The following is a 24627-nucleotide window of genomic DNA, read 5'->3' as shown; positions in this document are numbered from 1 at the left end:
TGCAAGATTGGACCCTTGAGGATGGAAGTCAGATTTCCAGCATGCAGTCAGTTTCTGCTAATGGACTGAACCAGAATAGTAGGAACCAACAGCAAGAGAGATTCACTGACCCAGGCTTTTACACAGATGCAAAACTCAAAGACAGAAAACAACCTCTCTGTTGGATTTGCCAGTAACTCTTTGGATCGCCATAGGGCAAAGCTGCAGACTAAGATAACAGCAAACCAAAATGTAACATGGCTTGATAACTTTACAAGAGAAAATTCGAGTTGGTGGCATGGGGGATACAATCCTCAGGAATAAACCACTTACAGCCTAGCACAGATAGCTGATACAGCCCCTAAAATGTCAACATCATTTAAGACTGTTTTCATAAATCTAAAATGAATGTTGCAAAGGTTTATGATTTGAGTCCCCCTCATACGTGCTTGTGTCTTTCTTTCAGCTGTATGGCATATAGCCGGAGCTTACTACCAGTTATTTTCAGCTCAGCCAGGTAATGAGGGAGGCTGGTGCTGATTCCGTGGCAGAATGAAGACCAATTCCACTAATGGATGGAATTTAGAATAACACAGCACTGTAGGAATAATGTGAGAGGCTAGCAGGGAAAGTCTACCAGGGAAAGGGCACAGATAGGTATTTTATATTCAGTGTCCTGTGTGGTTTGGTAACACATTTTGTTCCTTGAATGGCAAAATGAGTCTCCTATTTAATTTGAAAACTGTTGATACTACAAAATGTTAATAAAAATAATAATACCATGCACTTATAGAAAGGTTTTCATGGGTAATCTTAAAGCACTTTACAGAAGACGGCAGTGTCATTATCCCTATTTTATAGATGGGAAATTGAGGCACCGACAAAGTGACTTGCCCAAGATCATTCATGAGGCTAGTAGCAGAGCCAGGAATAAAACCCAGGTCTCCTGAATCCCACTCTAGTGCCCTCTCCTCTAGGCAACACTGCCTCCTTTCTTTCTGCAATGAACCTGTGCAAGCCCAATGCTGAACTCCTTTCTCAGGGAAAACTCCTACTGAAGTCAATGGGAATTTTATTTGATGGAGGAAAGTGTGGTGTGTGTGTGTTCATGCATGAATATGCATTTGTGCCCATCTATCGTGCATGTTGTTAAGTAAGACAAAGACTTAATTATGTCTTTAGAATGACGGAGGCTATTTCTAGAACCAAAATATAATGAGACTGTCCTGCTGAGAGCAGCAAAAGCCCAAGCTTTATCGTTAGCAAATGGCTTCTGCTGTGACCCACTGAGAGTGCAACTTTTACTTATTCTAAACATGATCATAAAAGATTAAGGACAGAACCAGCCTCTCCCAAAATGTCAGGCTGTAACGATCTCAAGAAATACCTTCAAGATTTTAATTATTGGAGCACTAAAGTGATCTCTTCATTTGCTCTAGCGGGTTGTGAATATTGGTTGTAAAAAGGGCACTCTGTGGTGTTACTCATGACAACAATCGAGAGGCTTCAGCATTTCTCCAACACAGTCACACTTTTATTACTATATTTTCCCCCGGGACATAAAGGTTTTAACTGTATGTGATGCTGCTTTCCATTATCCATACCCTCAGTGAGATGTGTGCTCAAAGGAAGCCATGGGTGTGGCCTGCCTTCATGTGCTGGCATTGACCCTAATGGAAGCAGCTAACGGCAGTCCAATGGCCAAATTTATCCCTGTGTTCTCGGTATACTGCATTGAAATGTTGATGCCATTTCTCAGCTTGTATGGAGATGCAACAAGAACTTTCCCAGATCCTCTGGGAAAAAAATGTTCCAAGTCTTCATTAAAGTTTATGGCAAACAATATATGGTGGTGACTCTGTAGAGAGCAGCTCTTTTTAATTAAGGTCTAAGTCATGCTTTAGCAAAACCCTGGCTGGGATGATTTAGTTGGTGTTGGTCCTGCTTTGAGCAGGGGGTTGGACTAGATGACCTCCTGAGGTCCTTTCCAACCCTGATATTCTATGATGCTATGAAAACATCAATACAGAAAAAAACCAACTCCTTCCCCCCTTCAAGATTAACAGAACTCCTTTTTTATTACACGGTCCATGCAAGGATTTCTCAGTAAGGTTTAATGTAACTGGAAACAAAAGCATTTGGCCCTGCAGCCAAGCCAGATAATGCTAAAGAAACGTTAGCCTTGCTACTGATCTCACCCCCTCCTCCCCCCAGCATGAAGAGGGGGGCGTTTCTTCACAAAAGACAATGGAGTTATGCATGTGTGAGCAGAGAATCAGACCCCTCGTTATTTTGTCAGCCCTTAATCACACAAGCAGTCCCATTACTACTTTCTCATCGTGAATAAGGCTTGCGGAATAAAAAGTGGTTGATTCCTCCATAAACAAGTTCATGGAAATATTTTATAACACGTACCAGTGGTTCTGGAAGTTTATAAAGACGACACATTATTAAAATGGTTCTTACTTACCCAGAACTGCATAAACCCAGGTACATTAGACGTATATTATGTGAAACATGCACATCCTCAGTATAGGCAATGACACTGAACATGGTAGGGTTCCTTCTCGATCAAGACAATGCAGGGAGCTTTATTGCTGCCGCTCTTGCTGTCCCGGTCCTAAATTCATATTCCTGCTGGAATTGCTCTACCCGTGGGGAAGTGCTTTCCAGAGTTGGGGCCTATAGGCTCTTGTGGGAAGAGGACTTCAGCTTCGAGTGATGTCAACCTAGCACCTTTCACAAGGACAAACTTCATATCCGTGTGTACAGTGGAGATGACACTGAATTCCTTTGCAAAGGGCTTTGAGATCTACGACTGACAAGCACTAGGTATTATTACTAGGCAAAAAGTGAAGCTGAAAAAGGAGATGTAAGAAACTTAAGAACCTCCTGATGAGGGCTTTATGAATTTTAAGATATTAGATGGAAGAGCATTAAAGTTTATATTTTTATATCTGTTTGCCAGAAGCTGGGAATGGGTGACAGGGGATGGATCACTTGAAGATTACTTGTTCTGTTCATTCCCTCTGGGGCACCTGGCACTGGCCACTGTTGGAAGACAGGATATTGGGCTAGATGGACCTTTGGTCTGACCCAGTAGGGCCATTCTTATGTATATTCAGTATAGTTTTGGGTGGGTGGCAGCCTTAATTATCACTAAACAAAGCTTTTGTTTGTGTTAGAACATACTATATTGGTGAAGCCCTCAGTCCAGCATCTCTCTACACACTGTAGGCCTATATTATTGTCAGATGTGTTGATATATTGTGTGCAGTAGTTTAGACTCTATTATATTATATCATAGCAGTAAGTTATTTAAGGCTATCTTTTAATTATAGGTATGCACTTAGCACCACAGGACCTCAATCCCTGATTGAGAGTTCTAGGTGCAGATGCAAATATTAAATAATAATATAAAGAGAAAGCTCACATGTTGTTAAAAAACCAATCCTCTGGATTTAATTAGTGTGGTATAATACACATGGTTATATCATGAAAAAACATCTTAACTAATTATGTTAATTTTTTTGCAATGGCCTAGAATTATAAAGTATATTGACAAGGGATTGTGCTCTATCCCATCACAAACCTAAAATGCATAGAATTAAAGATGTTTAAAAATAATCTCTGTACTAAATGGCTCAATTAACTTTGGTTTGCCAATGTTTTCAAATGTTCTTTAATGGGCTTGGTGCTCATGGGCAGATGAATTCATTTTTTACTCTGGGTCATTGCTTACATTTTTCAACTGGTTAAACAAAACTATAGGAAAATCTGCTTGAGATAAGCCAGGTTTCTTCATTGCACAGTTGTGTAGTTATTCTTGCCATCAACAGTGCTACCACTGAAATGCTGTTGCAGAAGCAACTTGACTGGCAATGACACAGGATTGTAGAAAGCAGCTGCTAGGCCCTGCAGACTCAATTCTGTTAACGTAAATATATCCTAGTTCAAAATATTTATATGCATTTTAAGTGAATGAGATATTCAGCCACAGTAATGGCTCCCTTTCTGAAATTTGCAGAGAAAAGCCCATTGTTAAGACTCTGTTACATCTTGTCCAAATATAATTTAATTTATTGCAGTTGCATTTTCCGTTTATGCTTCCATGTCCTGTTTTTAATAGTATTAATTCCAGAATTTTTAATGGATCTATTGTTTGTCTTAAAAAAAAAAAAAAGATAGAGAGGATACCAGCTAAAGTTTATTTGTTTTTCTCTCTGCATAAAGAAACAGATTGTCAACTGGTGTAAACTGGCATGGCACAATTGGCCTCCACTGGTATACTGGTTTATACCAGTGGAGAATCTGGCTCAAAAACTTTCACTTAACCATTTAGCATATATGTAAATTAAATGTGCATGTTAACTGTATTGCTATACGTACTGTACATCCTGTTATAAGCACAGATAAGAAAACCCAGTAAATTATCCAGGCTTTCGAATTATACTTCATTTGCTTTATCTAATCATCTCAATGTCTTTGTAGCAAGGTTTCATACCCCAAGAAAATGCACTATTCATAATGCATAAAATGTGCAAGCTCAAAGGCTGTAAATGATGTGGAAAAGGCAGGCTAAGAAACTGTGCTTATGTTCCAAGATATTAAGCAGAACTAATTTATCTTTCCATATGAGATACACAATTACTGTTTGGCATCAAATGTGTCTTAAGAGATAGCAATATAGAGATGATCATGAACCAATCCTAAGAGGAACATAAAAGATATTGAATATGCCTTTTCCAGATGTCTGACCTGCAACAACTTTGTTCATTTAAGCACAGGTGCTAAAATGTTTGGTGACTTGAGCTAAAATTAATGATCATTCTCAATAGAACTCGAAGAAAGCAATGGTATTTTTACCAGATCAGTCCACTCATATGGTAGAATAAAGTAGAACGTCTTTTTCCTGGTACTGTGCTCATTCAAAAACCAGTCGAAGAACACTTCAATCTCTCTGGTCACTCGATTACAGACCTAAAAGTTGCAATTCTTCAACAAAAAAACTTCAAAAACAGACTCCAACGAGAGACTGCTGAATTGGAATTAATTTGCAAACTGGACACCATTACGTTAGGCTTAAATAAAGACTGGGAGCGGATGTGTCATTACACAAAGTAAAACTACTTCCCCACGTTTATTTCCTCCCCCTGCTATTCCTCACACGTTCTTGTCAACTGCTGGAAATGGCCCACCTTGATTATCACTACAAAAGGTTTTTGGTTTTTTTTTCTCTCCTGCTGGTAATAGCTCACCTTACCTGATCACTCTCGTTACAGTGTGTATGGTAACACCCATTGTTTCATGTTCTCTGTGTATATAAAATCTCCCCACTGTATTTTCCACTGCATGCATCCGATGAAGTGAGCTGTAGCTCACGAAATCTTACGCTCAAATAAATTTGTTAGTCTCTAAGGTGCCACAAGTACTCCTTTTCTTTGTGCTCATTTGTTTGACTAATCCAAAATCTTTCAGGGATATCTTTGCCTACACAATTAAATGTCCACTTTTTGCAATGATTCCCTTTTGAAATCCAATGCAACAAAGGCATTTCTCTTGCAGATAGCAATATAACTTAAATTCAGTTAACTAACCTTGTCTGAGTACCACTGAAAAGCAATGGGATTATTGGTATAATAAGGCTCTGATACAAGAAAATGCTTACATTCATCCCTGTTCAGCAAAGCACTTAAGTATGTGCTGAAATCCCACTGGTGCCGGTTTAAATGTTTTGCCCAATACTAACACTGAGTCATGCCCTAAGGCAGTGTTTTCCAAACTTGGGACGCTGCTTGTTCAGGGAAAGCCCCTGGCGGGCTGGGCCAGTTTGTTTACCTGCCGCGTCCGCAGGTTCAGCCGATCGCGACTCCCACTGGCCGTGGTTCGCCGCTCCAGGCCAATGGGGGCTGCGGGAAGCGGCAGCCAGTACGTCCCTTGGCCCGCGCCACTTCCCGCAGCCCCCATTGGCCGGGCACAGCGAACCACGGCCAGTGGGAGCCACGATCGGCCGAATCTGCGGACGCGGCAGGTAAACAAACCGGCCCGGCCCCGCCAGGCGCTTTCCCGGAACAAGTGGCATCCCAAGTGTGGGAAACACTGCCCTAAGGTACTACACAATATGAGCAAAGGTGGCACAATTGGGCTTATGACATGACTGTTTTAATGATGAGCTAGTGGTGTCTTTGATGTCTATTGGGGGGGAAGCTCACCTACAGGGGTCCGGGAACATAGGGCCGGGGTGCTGCGAGCCATTGAACCAAACTTTAAACCCTGTATATAATGGAATCTTCTTCAAGCCAGGGGGGTGCAGCTGCACCCCTCGTTCCAGCCCCTGTGGGCATGTACTTGCAGAATATAATCGGGCAACACAAACTGTGGCTGGGCAGAAAACGACTCCATGCTTTGAGCCGTTGTCAGTGGAACTGCTCTGCCGTTTGGTTTACAACCCACTGCCTGTTTGCTCTTCAAAACTCTTCAGTTTGGTTTACAACCCAACGACTATTGGCTCGTCAAAACTTGGCTTTGTTGGGCTGGGGCGACCCGCTCCAGAATAACAGGGCTTGAACCCCCGTCACAGCAGGACTCAGGCTCTGACCCCCTAGCAGTGTCCTGGGTCGCGGCTCCTGGGGGCTTGCTGGCCCGGCCAGCCTGAGGCTCAATCCGGAGTCACTCCCGCGGCTCAGTGTAGACATGCCCTCAGAGGCTGCGGGGAGCGGGGGGGACGGGGACGGCTCTCCGGGCTGTACCAAGGGCTGCCCCGCGGAGGGGTCCGAGCCGCAGCGCCGGGGGAGGGGCAGGAGGAAGAGGAGGGGGCGGCCCTGGGGCCGGCCTGCGCCGCGCCGGCGGGGGGCGCTGCGCCGCGCCGCGCTGCCGGAGCGCCCGGGCCCTGCCCCCCCGCCCGCCTGCCTCTCTCCTCCCCCGCAGCCCGGGGCTTGGTACGTTCCCGGCTGGCGGCGCCGGGGGCCGCGTTCCGGAGCTGGCCGCGCTCTGGGGCCGGCGGGAGGAAGCGGGGAGCCGGAGCGCGGCAGCCCGGGGGACGCTCGCCCAGGTACCGCAGCGGCTCGGGCCCGGCGAGGCGAGGGGACCGGCCTGGGAAGGGAGGCGCGTCGGGGGGCGGCCCGGAGGACCCCCGCTCCCTCGCCCCGCTGGGCCGGCGCCCCCCTTCCCTTCCCTTCCCTTCGGGGGGCGCTTGTCACGCCGCCTGGCTGGGGCGTGGGGGCTGCGGGGCGGGCCCCCGGGGGTCCCCGTGGCGGGCGGGGGCGCCGCGGGGCTCGGGTTGTCCGAGGACTGCGGCGGGACGCGGCTGTGGGAACGGGAGGCGAGCTTTGGGCACGGCGCGTCCGGGTAATGCCCGCCCTGGAGCGGCCCGGCAGGGCTCTGCCCAGCCCCTCTGCTGTCCAGGGGTCCCGCTTGTCCTAGCCTTGGGTTATAAAGATAAAGCCCCTGTGAGGCGTTGATGAGCTTTTTGTCTTGTGTTTACACAGTGAGGTCCTGGCCCATGCCCGGGGCTTCCAGGAGTTGCGCGAAAACTAATAATAAGAAGGTACTCGCTTTTCTTGGCACTTTGCATGACATGTGCGGGGAGTGCGAGCCTGGAGGAAACTCTTCAGGGCAGGTGTGTAGACAGTGACTTGAACCTAGAGGGCGCTGCTAAAATGCAAATAATTAGGAGCCATCGTTTCCAAAAGTGGCTAGTGATTTGGGGTGCCTCTGTGTTTGGGTGAGACCTTAAAGGGACCTGCTTTGCAGAAGGTGGGTGTTTCAGAAAATCAGACCTTTATAGGGATGTTAAGTTGCGAACCCATTGACCCTAATAAGAATTGAAGGCACAAACTGGTGGAAATGTGTCAAAACAAGGAGATTTTAAAGCCCACATGAAGGCTGGTAGTTTTAGACGGATCACCTGTTAAGTTGGTGATCATAGGAACCTTGACATTTTTGCTAAAGTCAATGTCTTGGTGAGGGATTTAATATGATACAAATGTAACAGCAGAAATAGCTTTCTTTGAAAATAAAAGTCAACCCAGTTAGTAGATTCCATTATTTCTAGCAGGGTAACATTCAAAGCACTTTTTGTGTGTTTGTCCTATACAAGTTTGAGTTTAAATGTTGGGTTTTTTATTCTTTTCAATGCGGTGATTTGAAAAGCTGAGATGATGTAATAAAATCTCCATGGATTGTCTTTCCTGTTCGTTTCCTTTGGGAAATATAGACATTTTCAGTGTTTTGGTTTCATATGCATCTATTTTAATGTTGCTGTTTATTGTATGAACTACTCTTTATTGCCACAGGGCGCAATTTTAGGGATTAGTAAGTGGTGTTGGAGAAACTGCAAGTTGCTTCATTTTCCAAGAATGTTAGTCATTTCCTTTTAGTGATTTCTGGGAGTTGAAATTTAACAGCATCGGTACTTCTAGAGGAAGACTTTTCCATACTGAACTGTCATTTCGGCTCTCTGTATTTCCTAGCCTAACTCACGGGAGCAGTTCTTACTCCTGCACTAGTATGGCTATTGACATCAATATAGCCGCTCATTAATATGAGTAGGATTTATTCAAAATCAGATTTAGCCTTCGCCTGCTCCCGTTTTAATCAGTAGTTCTGCTGTGGAGGTAGGAATGGGATCCTAAAGCGAATTATGAGGGTTAATTTGATGATTTCATAACACATTATTAGGATTTTGTAGGAAAACACCTTATAAGTAAACTGGTAAGACAGTTCTGTTAAAATGTGTGGCCGATAAAAGAAATAAAACAGATGAATCCTCTCTGGATTATGGAAGTCTGGTAGATAAAACTGCTTAACCTTTTAATGACGCACTTTGTTGGTGAGAAAGTGGAAATTTAGGTCCCAGTCCTGCAAATATACTTAGCTTTCTTCATGAGAGTAGTCCAATAGGGAGCAAGTTACCATCTAAACTGGGACATATTACCCCAAGGTTTGCTAGTGTGACTAGTGATTTTTGAGTGCCTCAGTTTGGGGGTAACGTTTGGGGCTATTCACATGAGTAAAGTTATATGTGAACCTGAGTCTTGTGGAATCAGGGCCTTAAATATTTACTCTTGTACTGAGTACTGAAAATTAAGTAATACATTTTTAGAAAGTAAAATGAAATATTTTAAAATCTGTATTTAAACTCTTTTTGTAGTAATATATCAGCAAGAAAGACGTCTACAGTAGAGCGCTATTATCTAGTTATTTTATCTGCATGCTATCTTGTCCAGGCAGCCAAATACCTAGAGTTTGAGTTAGTATTTTAATTGACGTGCAAGAGTAGATAAAAATCTGACCAGTGGGTGACTACAGCAATCAGCACATCTGTCATTTCTCATGGAAGCACTGCTGAAGCAGACAGGAAGGCCTGATCTTTGCCTAAAAATTAGACTGACCTAGCTACATTGATCAGGGTTGTGAAAAATTTTTTGCTGTGTGCGACATAGTTAGGTCGACCTAACCTCCACTGTTGATGCAGCTTGGTCGATGGAAGAATTCTTCTATAGACCTAGCTACCACTTCTTGAGGGGTGGATTTACTACAGTGACGGAGAAACCCCAGTAGCTGTGCTGCTGTAGTGTAGACATGCCCAAAGTGTGTGTTAGCAACATTGTTGCAAGGGGGAAAAGTTGAGTGTGCAAGTTTAGAGTTGCTGTAGGGCAAAGGTTATGCATGGTGGGGGGCAGTATGCAGGGTCACATGCCCCCCCCTCCCCCCAGTTTTGCTGCTTGGCTTGTACTGAGTATGTCCACATGGCTTGAGCATGCTCAGTAACACAGCTGAAGCCAGGGCTGCCCTTGCTCTGCCTCGTCCCTTCCCCACCCCCAACTGTCAGCAGGTATGGGTCATCTCTGCTGTAGGACTTAGCAGCTCTTCTAAAAAAATATATATTGTACACAAAAAAACTATATTAAAAGAACACTATTAAGGTTGCTAAGTCAAGCATTCAGAAGTTAGGAAAAAACAGAATTCAGGTTGCCTGTGCAACCTTAATATGCCTCCTTGTGCATGAGTATTATGATACAGTCTTTAATTAAATGCCTCGCCCAGAGCTGCAGTTTCAGGAAAAGTATTGCTGAGCTGTAGGCTGGAGCGCGCTCAGTGTGAACAGAAACTTTGGTGTCTTTCAGCTGCTAAAATCTAAGTTTCTACTGAGCATGTGCAAACTGAGATTTTTTTTTTCCCCCAGAGGCTTATAACTTGGCCGAATTTGGGCAGTTCTTTATGGAGACAGCAAAAGGCACATCCCTTGCGCAAAGGCCACCCCCCTGCCAAATGTAAGTTTTTGCTCCAAAGTCTGGGGCCACTAGAGCTTTTCAGAAGAAAAGTCTGCGGAATTTTGTAACATGGGCAAAACAATGCATTTTTCCCTAGTCTCATTCTCAGAAATGACAGAGCCATTTTGGCTTTAATTTACAATACCCGCCCCTCCCCCCAAAAAAACTGTCTGAAGCAAACACCCAGTATGAAAAATTTCAGTCCAAACTGTTAAAGTTTGGCAACTTTGTCAGCAACTGAAAACAGGATCTTATAATGAGAAGTGTCAGGCAACTTTAGTGAGAAGTGGTGTTACTTGCCCCACCTATTTTGTCAGTGTGAAGAACTTGGCTAGTGCAGCAAAAACATTTGAATATGTTTTTGTCTTGTTGGGACAGGAGTCAGCTTTTTTGTATGAGGCTGATGTATTTTACTTTCATAAGAATATTTTCACGCCAATCCAAACCCTTTTTCCTGATAAGAAAAATTACAAAACTGTGCGGATTGAACTGCCAGACCTTTTCTATTCCTAGGCTGATTTAACACTGCTTTATAAAATCTCTGACCCTCTTAAATGGAGGATAAGTTTGTGGATTAGTTTGGCCTTTTTGGACAAAATGCTTGAAACTGAGACTTATTTCCTTTAACTCAGCTACTTTTGATGGTGAGTTCAGATTTGGACACGTACTTTGTTTCTAATCTCACTTCGTAAGGGAGTTCTTGGTCATATTAATTTTTAACTCTTAGTTTATTCAAACTAAGAATTCTACAACAAGTCCTGCATCTTGGCAGGGGGGTTAGACTAGATGACCCTTGCGGTCCCTTCTAACCCTGTGGTTCTGAGATTCTATGAAATTTTCTTTTAAATCAAAATCTGTAAGCAATTATTCCTTTACATGAAAGTCAGTGCTCTGAACAGATTAATTCAGACCAGATGTAAAAATATATGTGAATTTCAAATTAAGATGATCTCAACTTCTTCCTCCCTGTTTTTTATATGCTGTGGACCCCAGATGGAATATACAAATTATGGCTGTTAAAATATCTGCCTGGTTGTTAATCTAGCTTTATGCGCTTTCTGGTTTATAATGTTTCTTTTAAACAATCAGCATTTTCCCTGTTTCTTCTGAGGAAGTGAAGTTTATTAACATTGTCAATTGAAACAAAGCACATTGCTGCTCTGGTTTGGTAGAGGTTATTTCCATCTGAAATGTAAGCAGCCAGTAATGTAATTTGTAGTGTGTGCTCATTGTAAGGATGCTAAATTTATACAGGATTATTTAAGAAAGGCAATACCGAGTCACTTGTAGAAAAACCCCTCAATACCTTTCTGTTTTTGGCCATTTGGTTGCTCATTTATGGAATACCATTGAAGATCATTTCAGGGATTAAAAAGTAATTCCTTATGGTTTAATCTTTCTCCCATTTGAAGTTAGGGCGAAGCTGCCATGGACTTCAGTGAGAACAAGATTGGGCCTCAATCTTGAAGGATCAGATTCTGTTCATTTCAGCATGAATGGAGTTTGTTTAGTAGAGTCTGTCAAAAACCCATTAAAGTCTTTCTGGGACCCCAAAGTGGGTTGTAACCCCATTTTAATGGGGTCGCCAGGGCTGGCTTAGACTTGCAGTAGCTCGGGGCCAAAGCCCCCGGGATTCAGCCCGGGTAGCGGGGCTCAGGTTAAAGGCCCCCTGGTTGGGGCTGAAGCCTTTGGCTTTGATTTGACCTCTTCCCGGGGCCGTGGGGCTCAAGGTTTTGCTTTGCCCCCCCTCCCACACACACAGGGCTTCGGTCCCCCCTCCTGGGGTTGGGTAGGAATTTTTTGTTGTCAGAAGGAGGTCACGGTGCAATGAAGTTTGAGAACCCCTGTTTCAGCAGATTTTGGATCAGGCCCATCATGTGCCTTCCAAGAAGCTTTTGGTTATCTTGCAGTGTTGATACTGATTGGACCATGTTGTAGGCGGATACTATCTTTCTCTATTGCAAAGTACTAAACTGTTCTGGCTCTAGTTCTGTAATGTTGGATGGGGAAAAAGGAGATGTAGCTAATAAACAGCTGAAGAAACTGCAGCTGATATTCATCCTGGGGAAGCCTAAACAAGGGATAGGGCAATGGTTGTCAATGGAGTTAAGAAGGAATATGAAGAGTAGTAGGAGCAATACACAGAAGGCTTTCAACAATGTAAACATTCTAGCAGGAAAGAGCATTGGAGGAAAAAATATAAACAAATTAAAAGTACTTTCATTGGACCAAAAAGGAAACATTGGTTCTTGGATTAAGGAGTTAAAGGCAGGATTGTTATCTATAATCCCAGTAAACAGAAGGTGAAGAAAAGAATGGTCCATTGTAAAAAGTGATGGGGAACTAGAATTCTTAGTTGGAAAGAGTTTACGAGAGACCTACTGGTATAGGGAAATATTTCCTTTGTGAAATTTTTGGAGGAGAGTAATAACCCCTGTAGAAGTTCCAGTCAACTCCATTAGTCTTTCTGTGGGTGCTCAAATACTGCAATGATGTAAATATTTAAGTAGGGGACCAGGAGCCTGGACACAAGTAGATGAATCAATCTGCTGCTCTGTTGCAAAACCAAGCAGACCAAATGGAACTAGAGGAAAATTTTCAAATAGAATTTCTAAGGAAATGTAAAATGTTATATTTTTTTTCTTGACTGACACCAATGGCAACAGTTACGTTAGCAACCAGGGACAAAATGTTTTTAATTACGGTCAGCACATTACCTTATGGTTTACTCTTGCCACCACTATGCTTGTCTGTATATCACCTATGTGGGTGTGCAGTGCTTAATGTGTGCCTAGGCTTGGCAGTTCGTGGCCCTGGCACCTCTGGGCTTGCTGCATACATTATGCTTGAGACCCGGCACCTGTTTCATTACAAATTACTCACTGGGTGTGTGTGTAAAGGAGCAGTCACGCAGTGTACGTTACTGATGAGGAAACGTATACCCAGATCCTCCAACGTATTTAGGTTTCTAACTTGTATTGATTTCAATGGAAGTTAGGAGTTAAAATATCTTTGAGGTTCTGGGCTTGAGAGTATGTTGTGGAAAAATCCTTGAATCAGTCAGCTCACTGTTTGAGTCCAGTGGAAAATAAACAAGGTACAGGAATGTGTCACAGACAGAGAGAATCATTTCTTTGGATTTATATTCTGTTGTTGTGCTAGGCACAGAGGAGATATTGTCTAGAATTCTTCGTTGCGTTTTGGACACCTTTCCATTGGAAAGATATTGCCATGGCAGGAGTGCAGCATAAACAACTAAGATGGTTGCTGATTTTAAAGACAATTCTCAGTATAATGTGGGATCATAACTGGGTTCTGAATATTTCCACTTATCATTTGTGTTGCTTATTACAGTTGTGGATAAACAAATGGATTCTGCCTCCTCCTGCAGCCAAATCATAATGCCTGAATGTATGACATCCCAGACATTCCCGTGGCTGTGATTTCATAAAACACTGGTTATTACTTAACTGTAGAAAGAGAAGCCGTGCAGGGAGAAGTCTCTTCCTCAAATGCATGCTTTCGCATATTACTTGCAGAGTTCTTTTAAAGAACCCAATTCTGCACCCTCACACTAAGTAGCTGTCACTCAAGTGGGTCGTCCCAGTATCTTCATTGGAACTGCTCCCATGAGTAAGGGATGACCAGAGGGACTCATGGGAAATATCCTTTTGTATACATATTCTCTCTTTCCTGTTAGACTTGTTGTGAAGAGCTCTATGTAAGAGGCTACGTACATAGTTACGAGAGAGGCTAAAAGCTTGAATTTATTCGTCGTCCTTATTCTGGACCAGATTGGGACAAAGGGCATCACTGCAGTGATTTGGGTGGGCTTGCTTGTGGTGTTAAGGCCAGATTTTTAAAGGTATTTAAATGCCTCACTTCCATGGAAGTCAATGAGTTAGGTGCCTAAATACATTTAAAAATCTGCCCAACAGTACTGTTAATTATGAGCCAGAGTCTCCATGTCTGGCCTCAGATGTATTAGTCCCCACTCTTCACACAGGAAGACCCAAGCTGGAATGAGGTGCCCAATTCCCCTTGATGTCTGTTGGAACCGGGCATCTCGCTGCCTGAGGCACTTTTCTAAATCCCAGCCACAGTCCCGTGCCCTGCGGAGCACCTGCTCTGAAAAAGGAAAAAAGAAAACTTAGAAGTGACTGATGAAATCTTGTGAAGGGCTTTAATAAAGCTGGTTGAGCCCAACTGGCTTCAAGACTGAGCTTGATAATTTATGGAGCAGATGGTATGATGGGACTGCCTGCAATGGCATGTAGCTGATCTGTGACTGCAAGCAGCAAATATCTCCAGTGGCTGGTGATTGGACATTAGATGAGGAGGGTTTGAGTTACTACAGAGAGTTCTTTCCCAGGTGTCTTGCTGAGGGGTCTTGCCCACAGGCTCAGGGTCTAACTGATCGCCATATTCGGGGTTGGGAAGTAATTTTCCCCTGGGTCAGATTGGCAGAGACCCTGGGGGTTTTTTGCCTTCCCTTGCAGCCTAGGGCACTGGTCACTTGCAGGTTTAAACTAGTGTAAATGGTGGAGTCTCTGTAACTCAAAGTCTTTAAACCATGATTTGATGACTTCAATAACTCAGCCAGAAGTTAGGGGTTTATAACAAGAGTGAGTGAGTGAGGCCTGTTCTGTGGCCTGAAAAGTGCAGGAGGTCAAACTAGATGATCATGATGGTCCCTTCTGACCTTAAAGTCTAGGCATCTATAAATAGGAAATCAAGAGGGAACAGGATATTTTGACTAGATAAGTTAGAGGGAGAGAATGCTGAAGGATTGTCCATGTGGCTAAAATAAACAAACGGGACAGACTTATTTAGCTGAGTGCCGCCTTCTTGTCCAGCAATTCTTTGTCTGATCCCCCTTAACAATGTCATCAGTACAGATTGGAACTTCTGGATACAAACACAGTGTAAATTGTGCCAGCTGGCCTGGTACATGATACCCCTGCCTATTAACTACAATACTAATTGATCCAGTTAGCTCTTCTGATTCTTCTGTAATACCCAGCAGCCTCTGTTTTAAACATAATTATGTCTCCCCTCCTAAGCTCCTGCCTTGTAGGATAATTGTTTCCATCCAGATACAACAAGCCATCCTTAAATTGCACTATAATTGTGCTCAACTTACCCATTCTATTGATTAATATTACATGGGTCATTTCAAAACAGGAAGAGTTACAGCCTTCAGAGTCTCCTCGCTAATTACAGTCCTGGGGTGAATGTACCACACTGCCTGTGGAAAAATATTCATTGACAATGTAGTGCCATTTTTGTGCTATGCCAGGGTGAGCTCAGCTTTGCTGGGATTTATTATACATCAGAGGGAAAGATATTGTATGTTGCAGCAGCGTTGGGTCAAAATAGTAAGATTTTGTTCCTGAAATTTTACTGTTGAAGAATATTAAAAACTGATAAACATAGCTCTGCCTTGATGTCGCTATTTAATCATTTGTATGGGATGAGGGATGCTCCATGTCTTACTACTAACCGTTTTGCTAGTTACGGCTATAAAGCAAAGCAACACATAGGAACTTCTGTAAGGATACGCTGGAGGGAAACAGGAGCCAAAAAAGAGTGGCGGACTTACTGTGGTGTAGGAAGACAATTGATCATAGGTCCTGAACTTGCTTCCCATTTGATCTTGGTGCTGGTTTGTTACTTCTGTATAAAGAGAGGGGGGTGGGATTCTGGCCCTAGGTCCTTATTCCCCACTCTGGAGGTATATTGGGGTTGTAAAGGCACTGCAACTTGCTGGGGGGTAATTCTCCTGGTACCAGAGCAGTGCAGGACTACATGGCCCTCGACCCTTGCAGAGCCTGGTGATGGGGCAGTGTCTGGGGCTGGCGAGGTGTTTCTGCAGCACTGACTGTTACGAAGATTGCTCCAGGCTGCGGGGCAGTCCATCAGCAGCGTGGGTAGCATCTGTGCCAGAAACCGCATCAGCCCCCAGCTGACCGAGAATATGGGGGATGCAGAAATGGCTGGTAGCCATCTTTGCCCCCGACCCTCCCCCAAGTCGTTCCTTGTGTGTCATGCCCCCTGGGAAGCACAGCACGGACTCTGACCCTGTTCTATGCTTGGGGCATGATCCTGCGACGTGCTGAGCGCTCTGAGCTCCCGCTGAGTTGAGGGAGTTGAGGGCAGTCAGCACCATGCACGATCGAGCCCACAGTGAAAATGTAACCACGTAGGCTGGCAGGATTGGGCCCTTCCTCACTCAGGCGTTGCCCTTGGTTCCTGTGAGAGCGCTGTCGGAGCAAGAACTGCTTACGCGAGTAAGAGTTGGTGGAACAGGCCCAGAATTAGTCTGTGTTTTGCATGGGGTTAGTGCAGCCAGGCTGCTCCCCTCTTCTGGAGATGGTGGTTGGGTTGTCGCTGTCATCAAGGCAAATCCCCCAGTCTGTCTGCGCTAACTGCCTTCCCTCCCTTTAAAGCTGTTCAGACACATCCGTGCCGTTGTGTTCAGCTGCAGCTCTTTGTACGGTTTAAAAATTGTACTTGAAGGTTTAAGCACTTGGGGAAGATTTGGGGGACAACAAATGGACAGAGCGCAGGTTTATCTCGGTGGTGTTCACCGTGGAAGATGGACACATTAATACCTCCGTATTAGTCTGTGGCTTCACCATGAGCCCTGAATGTAGGGGCTGGATTTAGGGTATGTCCGCACTGCAGTTAGACGCCAGGGCCAGCTGACTCGGCTGTCGGGGCTCAAGACATTCAGGTTTGGGCTGCAGCCAGAGCCCTGGGACCCTCTGCCTCGCAGGGTCCTGGAGCAGAGGCTCCAGCTTAAGCCCAAACATCTACACTGCGATTAAACAGCCTCTACGCTTGAGCCCACGTCAGCTGGTATGGGCCAGCCGCATGTGTTTAATTGCAGTGTAGACGTACCCTTATAGGTTCTGCCCTAGGAACAGACTGGAGAGTGAATTGTGACTCAGTCACACCCTGGTCCCCGGTTCCCCTGCCCCCCAACTCCTCTGGAACAAAGTACTTGCCTCAGCCCTCTACCTGGCACAGATTACGTCTCCTGTATGGACTCGTGTGTTGTGAGGCAGGGCAGAGACGAGGCCCCACCCACTCCTTGTTACTTGGTATGACTAAAACAAAAAAAACACAAACAACGTTTCAATTATGTGTGGCTAAAGCAGCAGGCCCCGTGTATTTCCATTGCTTTTTGCAGTGTTGCCTTTATTCAGCAGCGTATACATCTAGTGGAACGTCATGTTTTCAGATATTTTCTGGGTTGGTAGCAATCAGAAATGGTTTTGGTTCTCGTCTTTTTGTAGGAAATCACACTTTGCCTCAAAGATTCAGAAGCAAATACAGACAGGTTTCCTGATATTAGCATGACATGGTGTTGGGTTGAAACAAAGAAGATTTAGCAATTTTGGGTCCCATTAAACAAGCTATTGTTTTTCTCCTTGGGGGTAACAACTTAGTGCAGACAAAATGCCTTACTGGTGCAGTTGTCAGTGGGCATTTTATGTGCACAAAGCAACCAGAATTTGGACCTGAATAGTTGAGCCTTCAGAAATGTATTTCCTCAGGAAACTGGCGGCAGATGAAGGTGTATCTTTACAAATGAACATGAAAGGCCAGCTCCTCAGCTGGTGTAGATTTTGCGTAGTTACAATGGAGCTATGCAGATATATACTTTGCCAATTGATACCAGATGAGGCTCTGGACCTTGAAAACTGCCAAGCGTTCTGCATCCAAACCAGAACAGATATGACTGATACTGTGTTGTGCAGCAGGAACTGTTCTCCCTTTTCAAGATATCAGTTTGTTTTGTTTCTGTGTTTGAACAGAGAAAATGACACATGATTTCAGCCAAATCTCCTTTGCAAGTAGCATCGCTGACAGTCTGTCCCGTGCAGTGCAGCTCAGCTGGGGCTCTGTACATTCCAGTGAGAAGGGCTTTTAGGGGGTGGCAAGGGGTAATCCATCCACAGAGGTGTCTGAAACCCTGGGTGCTGCAGGAGTGACAGCAGAGCAGCTCCACAGTGATCAGTAGAGTGTGAAACTTAGCAGGAGTTGTGAGGAGAAGTAGACGCCAAGGTGTTCAGATATGGTGGTTATGGGGGCCAGGTCACTGGATTTACACCAGAGCTGAGAGGAGAATTTGGGCTGATACTGGGGAACTTACTCAGTTTTCAGTAAAAAGAAAAGGAGTACTTGTGGCACCTTAGAGACTAACAAATTTATTTGAGCATAAGCTTTCGTGAGCTACCGCTCACTTCATCGGATGCATCCAGTGAAGTGAGCTGTAGCTCACGAAAGCTCATGCTCAAATAAATTTGTTAGTCTCTAAGGTGCCACAAGTCCTACTTTTCTTTTTGCGAATACAGACTAACATGGCTGCTACTCTGAAACCTGCTCAGTTTTCAGTGTTTGTCTGGATGTTTGGGTTTTTTTAAATCTTTCGAAGCTCATTCCTGATTCTCGATTGCCTTGCATCTTGATCCTGATTCAGCTCCTGTTGGTGGCCATGCAGGTCCTTGATGTCAGTGGGAACGGGATCGGGGCCTTTGTACCCTCGTTTTTATTTGTGCAAATCAGGTGGAAAGCTTGGCTGTGCAGTGGAGTAAATGAGTGCCCAAAGTGCAGGGCAAAGGAGAATCGGGCCCCATGTGACTTCTGCCTTCCCCCTCCAATAGCTCCCCACCCTGGCAATAACTAGTGTCCCCAAGCGCTGTTTGCTGAACATCTAAGCTGGGGTACACCTCCCTGGAGTAACAGGATTGGCTTATTCCAAGTGTAACTCCAGTAGACTTGTCCAGTGCTTTTATTTTGTGCTGCAGCGTACGGCCTTCATATATTTACATTGGGTAACTTCTATCATGAGAGGCAGGGCTTCCCTACAGGCTTTGCCCCAAAATGTAAGGGTTCAGCAGCCCAGGATAGATCCGAAGCACCTGCAGAAACACTTATTTAAATCCTAGGAGTGCCACCCCTTTGATCCTAAATTAACAGTCCTAATTTAGCTTGTGCAGAAACCGACTTTGGCACAAGAATTCTGGCCTATAACGAGAGTGATCAGTTAAGGTGAGCTATTATCAGCAGGAGAAAAAAACCCTTTTGTAGGATGGCCCATTTCCAACAGTTGACAAGAAGGTGTGAGTAACGGTAGGGGGAAAAAATAAGCATGGGGAAATAGGTTTACTTTGTGTAATGATCCATCCACTCCCAGTCTTTATTCAAGCCTAATTTAATGGTGTCCAGTTTGCAAATTCATTTCAATTCAGCAGTTTCTCACTGGAGTCTGGATCTGAAGCTTTTTGGTTTTAAGATAGCGACCTTCATGTCTGTAATTGCGTGACCAGAGAGATTGAAGTGTTCTCCGACTGGTTTATGAATGTTATAATTCTTGACGTCTGATTTGTGTCCATTTAGTCTTTTACGTAGAGACTGTCCAGTTTGACCAATGTACATGGCAGAGGGGCATTGCTGGCACATGATAGCATATATCACATTGGTGGATGTGCAGGTGAACGAGCCTCTGATAGTGTGGCTGATGTTATTAGGCCCTGTGATGGTGTCCCCTGAATAGATATGTGGGCACAGTTGGCAACGGGCTTTGTTGCAAGGATAGGTTCCTGGGTTAGTGGTTCTGTTGTGTGGTGTGTGGTTGCTGGTGAGTATTTGCTTCAGGTTTGGGGGCTGTCTGTAAGCAAGGACTGGCCTGTCTCCCAAGGTCTGCCATGCTATCAGACTTACATTTTTGAGCATTTAACTTTCTTAAGATCTGTCCTTTTGAAGGGTCAAACAGTAGTCTGCCTTCATCCTTCCCAGAGCAGTCCACAGTTTGGTTTGACTTTTCCTTTGCAGCTCACTGTGTAAGCGCACCCACTACCTTTCCATCCTCCCTGTGCTCAGGTATGTGCTCTGGCAGCTCTCCTCTTGGCTTCAGAATGGGACACAAGCACAACAGTGCGGAAGGACGTCCTGGGATCAGATCCTGTGGCTGGGTTTCAGAAAGGGTCTGGAGAACTGTGACCGTTGCTAATGTCTGTGGATAAGGGTACCCTAGTCATATGGTCAGTTTCAGAGCGATTGGGCCAGGTTCTGATCTTGGCCTCAGTGCTGTAGATCTGGAGTAACTCTCTTGTCTTTATTAAAGCCACGAAAGTTTATACCAGTGTTAAGATGCTCAGGATCTGACAGTCATCTGCTGTGCTCAGGAACAAATTGTTCCCCCATATACAGCGGCACATAATTGGCTATTGTATGTTCATTTTTCCTTCCTCCAAAGCATCAGTTATCGGCCACTGCCAGAGGTGGGGTATGGAAACTGATGGTCCAATCATCTAATTCAATATGGCAAATCCTCTCTTTATTTCTTTCTACTTTGGTTTTCCAACATCCAATCTCTGGCTTTTTGTGCCAGATGAAATAATCTGATATTTATAATGAAGAGCTCTTGTTCCAATGAAGGTCTTTCATCTGCTTGCATACAGTACATGGAAACTTTTTAATGCATGCAGAATTGGAGACAATTTTAATTATGTGGCAACCGCAAACATGAATTGAATTAATCCAGCTTTTGGTTAGCAGAAGTTGTATTAAGTGAGGGGTTTAAAACTTGTAACAGTAGCTTGCTGCATACCTACGCTGACATGATGTATCATGAAGAAGACATTTTTAAAATTTAAAAATAAAAAATTCCTCCAGAGTGAAGTGAAGCATGGTAAATTTCATCTTTCCACTCTCCCTCAGTTGGACATTTCATCCTTGCTTTGCTTTACTTTCCTTGTACAAATCTTTACTGTATAACCCCTCAATTCATCCATTCTTTTTTATCCTGTTAGTAGCTCTTAAGAATTAAGGGCTCAGCCAGGAGTCGGTGGCTAGTGAATTCGTTTAATGCTTTAAGGTGGCTGTGTGAAAAACGTTTGGCAACATCTGTGTTGTAAAAATATGCAAGGACTTATTCAGAACTCTGTTTCTTGTATCCATCAATGATGATCCCTTTGCTATTTAAATACAGTAGGTGGAAAATCTGTTGTAACACTCTGAAGAGGAATAAATGTGTCACACAATGAGACCAATACACTGCGGGGAATCGGAGCAGTGCAGACTAGCTCCAGGGTTTATCTGCCGATTGCTCTGAACTGATGTTCTCTGTTCTCCCTTCATCGGGCGTTTTAATAGTGACCATAGAAGGTGGTCACAAATAGCATTCTCATGACAATGCCAACTTGGTGTGTTCTGGCAGGGGGTGTGATTGGGGTGAAGGAAGAAATCTGTGCTCTAATGAGGAAAAATGATGCTACGGTGTGAGAAATAACCAGCCTTCTACGGCCACAGGAAACACGTGAGCAGAGCAGAGGCCTTGGTTGGGTGCTCCAAGGTGAACCTCATGGAGTTTCCATCAAGGAGTCTGCTCAGGAAGTTGGGGACCAGAGAGGAGCTGGGGGCACGGACCTCCAACCTGCAGTGGCTAAGGATCTGCAGAAAGCTCTGCCCTCAACCCACAGATCCCAGAGCTTTTGCAGGGGGGGCACTGTTCCCCTGTGGTGAGCTGTGATCTACCTCCACTTCTGTAGCACTGCTCAAGCGACCGCGACCTTCCCCCTGTGCAGATGCGGAGCACAGCCCATTGAGGGGACCGAGTGGCAGATAACGCTGCTTGGAACACCAACAGTTCCCGCGTGGTGTCTGGAGCGGGAGGCCTGACCCTCTGGAGTGGGAGCTGAAGGATTTCCATGAGCTCGGAGACGAGGGAAAACATGGCCTGGAGCTAAACTGCCCCCACACTGCCCCCCCCCCATTCATCCACCACTGGGTGGGAGCATTAGCTCCTTACAGACGGATTTTTTTTCCAAAGAGCTCAGCAACCCCCTCCCTTCGCCCCCCCCCTTCCCCGATCCAATTAAAGTCAGCAGAAGCTGAGCGTGTTCGGCTTGTCTAGAAATCAGGCCCTGCGTTTTTAATGCCTCCTCTGATCAAATAATGGATGGAATTCGTCCAGGGCAGTTGAGTGGGTCAGGACCCTTCTTAGAGGTAACAGATGCAGATATTTTAGGGACAGTATAACCAAACTTAAATGTGCAGATTCCATTCTTAACTACCAGATAATAGGAATTTCACAGTCAAATCGCTCACTAGTAAACAGCACGGCATATGTGCCAAAGGGAGCTCTGTGGAAGGCCCATGTATGAAGGAATCAAAGATTACATTGTAGAAATAAGAAGCAGATGCTTGAAAAGAATTTTCCAGAGTCCAGCATTCTCCCACCCCCCTCCCCGCCGGATACAGGCCGCTCGAAATGCATCATGTTTGAAAGGAATTTTTGTGCCTGGTTGCTACATCTGACATGGCTTCATATCACAGGTGATTGTCAAAACAAGCAAGTGGATCTTGGAATTTAAAATTCATGAATTCTATAGGTGTGCACAGCCTGGCTGTATGGTGCCTTTCAAAGACACTTAGCCTAAAAGTTGAGCTTTACTGGACCAAACCCAAGAGCCTGCATCTCTTTCAACATGGAAACCAATTTTTCAGGTATCTGAGATTAGTCATTTTGTTGATTATTTGTATTACCGTAGCACCTCTGAGCCCCAGTCAAGGACCGAGGCCCCACCGCGCTAGGCGCGTACAAGCACAGAACAAAAAGACAGTCCCTGCCCCCAGGAGCTGATAATTCAAGTGTAAGAAAAGGTGGATGCAGACAGACGGGCAGAATACAAGGAGGCAGTGAGACAATTTGGGTCAAGAGGCTCGGCACTGGTCTCAGACTAATCACGTTTTTTGTAAGCACCACAGCAAAGGAGAGTTCCAAGGAGGGATTTGAAGGAGGACAGTTAGTTTGGGGGGTGTTTATGGGGAGCTCCTGCCAGACATGTGGGGCAGCATGGGAGAAAATACGAAAGAGATTGTTTGACGGTGTAGCAAGTAGGAGGTTGGTGTCCTGGGTGGACGGTACACGGGAGTCGACATCACAATAGTGAATGAGAGATGACCGGTTGGCTGACCGTTTGCTCCCTAAAGTTTCAAATTCACTGGGAGTTCTTGGTGTGTGGGGAACTATTGTTATTGTTTGAAAAGGAGCCCTGCCTATGGGTCCCACTCACAGATCAGGGCCCGTTTGCACTGGGCCCTGTACAAGCAAACAGCAGGAGAGTTCCTGTCCAAAGGAACTCACAGACTAGCTTTATGACAAGGCGCCAAGTGGATGTTGCAGACAAATGGAGTGAGGGAAGAAAAATGGGTACAGGATTGGTCCCTAAAATTTAACTTCTGATAAGCAAGGGATGACTTTATGGCCAGTGTCCTTAGTAAGCTCCTTCTTCGCTATTGGACCATTTAATTGATCCTTCCTGACTAATGAGCATTTTTAGTTCAGAGGAATTGTGGTTGTGCACCCAAGCTACGCTGTAGAGATCTTTCAGAAGTAAGGCCTCCCTCTCAAGTAAAAATCAAGTGATCTGGTTATTCTGACGTGCTCATCTCCTACCCTTCAGAGCACCTTCTGGCATTTTTGACAGTAGCATTTGCTGGACCAGGAACTGCTGGGTGGATGTGAGTTGATAGGTAACAGCCAGAGGTTGCATCTCTGAATGTTGAATGGTCTTCCTGCCCTGGGAACGGTGTGAACTTTCCTTTATAAAAGGATACTCTTCATGCTTTCATTTTGTTTTTCTAAGGGTCTACGTCTATACGGCAGCGGCCCAGCCGTGACCGTGTCGCTGCACTCCTGTAGCGTAGATGCTGTCTACATCAACAGAAGGGGTTTTCCTGTCTCGGGCGTTAAGCCATCTCTCCAAAAGGTGAGAGCTAGGTCGAAGGAAGAATTCTTCTGTCGATCCAGCAACGTCTAGTCTAGGGCTTAGGTGGACCTAACCACGGTACTCAGGGTGTGACGTTTTTCACAGCCCTGAGCCATGTAGCTAGATGGATCTAACTTCTAAATGTAGGCCAGGCCTTATTCTGCGAATGTTGTTATGAAATCCAAGGGAAACGGGGGAGCTGGCCCGGGAGCATTGCTACTGGCTGCTGATTTTTTGGCAAGGAGGAAGGCTTGGGTTCAGGAATGGACTGCAACTTCCATTTACAGAGATGGCAAAGACTAGTCATTAAACGTAGGAGACGTGCTTTTGCCTTCTTGGGTTGGATGGGTGGCTGCCCATTCAGCCACTGCCCAGCACCGTTTGCTGTTTGACACGTTGACTTACCGCTGGCACAATTTGCGGTGATCATAGCAAGCGGGAGGAAAAAGGAAGGACTCTGGAGGAGAGCAGGGGTCTGTACTGAGCAAACCGGCCCCTGGACAGCCCCAGGAAAGAACAGGGTCTGCTGGGTTATTAGAGGTGATTAGGAAGGGAAGGGAAATATGACACCATCAGCAAAACACCTTGCT

At 44.9% G+C, this 24627-nt stretch overlaps 1 protein-coding gene across 13 annotated transcripts in view; it reads left to right on the top strand.

The window, feature by feature from the left end:
* The window catches only part of FRMD6 (FERM domain containing 6), a 96056-nt gene that overhangs the window by 15756 nt on the left and 55673 nt on the right, over window positions 1-24627 (top strand). The window contains exons 1-4 of one of the 13 annotated variants that reach the window (XM_077819650.1): window positions 6902-7030; window positions 7467-7525; window positions 10166-10253; window positions 23915-24037. The exons of 1 other annotated variant lie outside the window; for it this stretch is intronic. The gene's annotated coding sequence lies outside the window, so the exon portion shown is untranslated. Of the gene's footprint in view, window positions 1-6901; window positions 7031-7466; window positions 7598-10165; window positions 10254-23914; window positions 24038-24627 lie in introns of those variants that run through there. 11 more of the 13 variants (XM_077819646.1, XM_077819643.1, XM_077819652.1 and 8 more) reach the window with 11 other exon arrangements.

Source organism: Eretmochelys imbricata, chromosome 6 (assembly GCF_965152235.1).
Source record: "Eretmochelys imbricata isolate rEreImb1 chromosome 6, rEreImb1.hap1, whole genome shotgun sequence".
Lineage (NCBI taxonomy): Eukaryota > Metazoa > Chordata > Testudines > Cheloniidae > Eretmochelys > Eretmochelys imbricata.
This window is presented reverse-complemented; position numbering and strand designations above follow the sequence as displayed.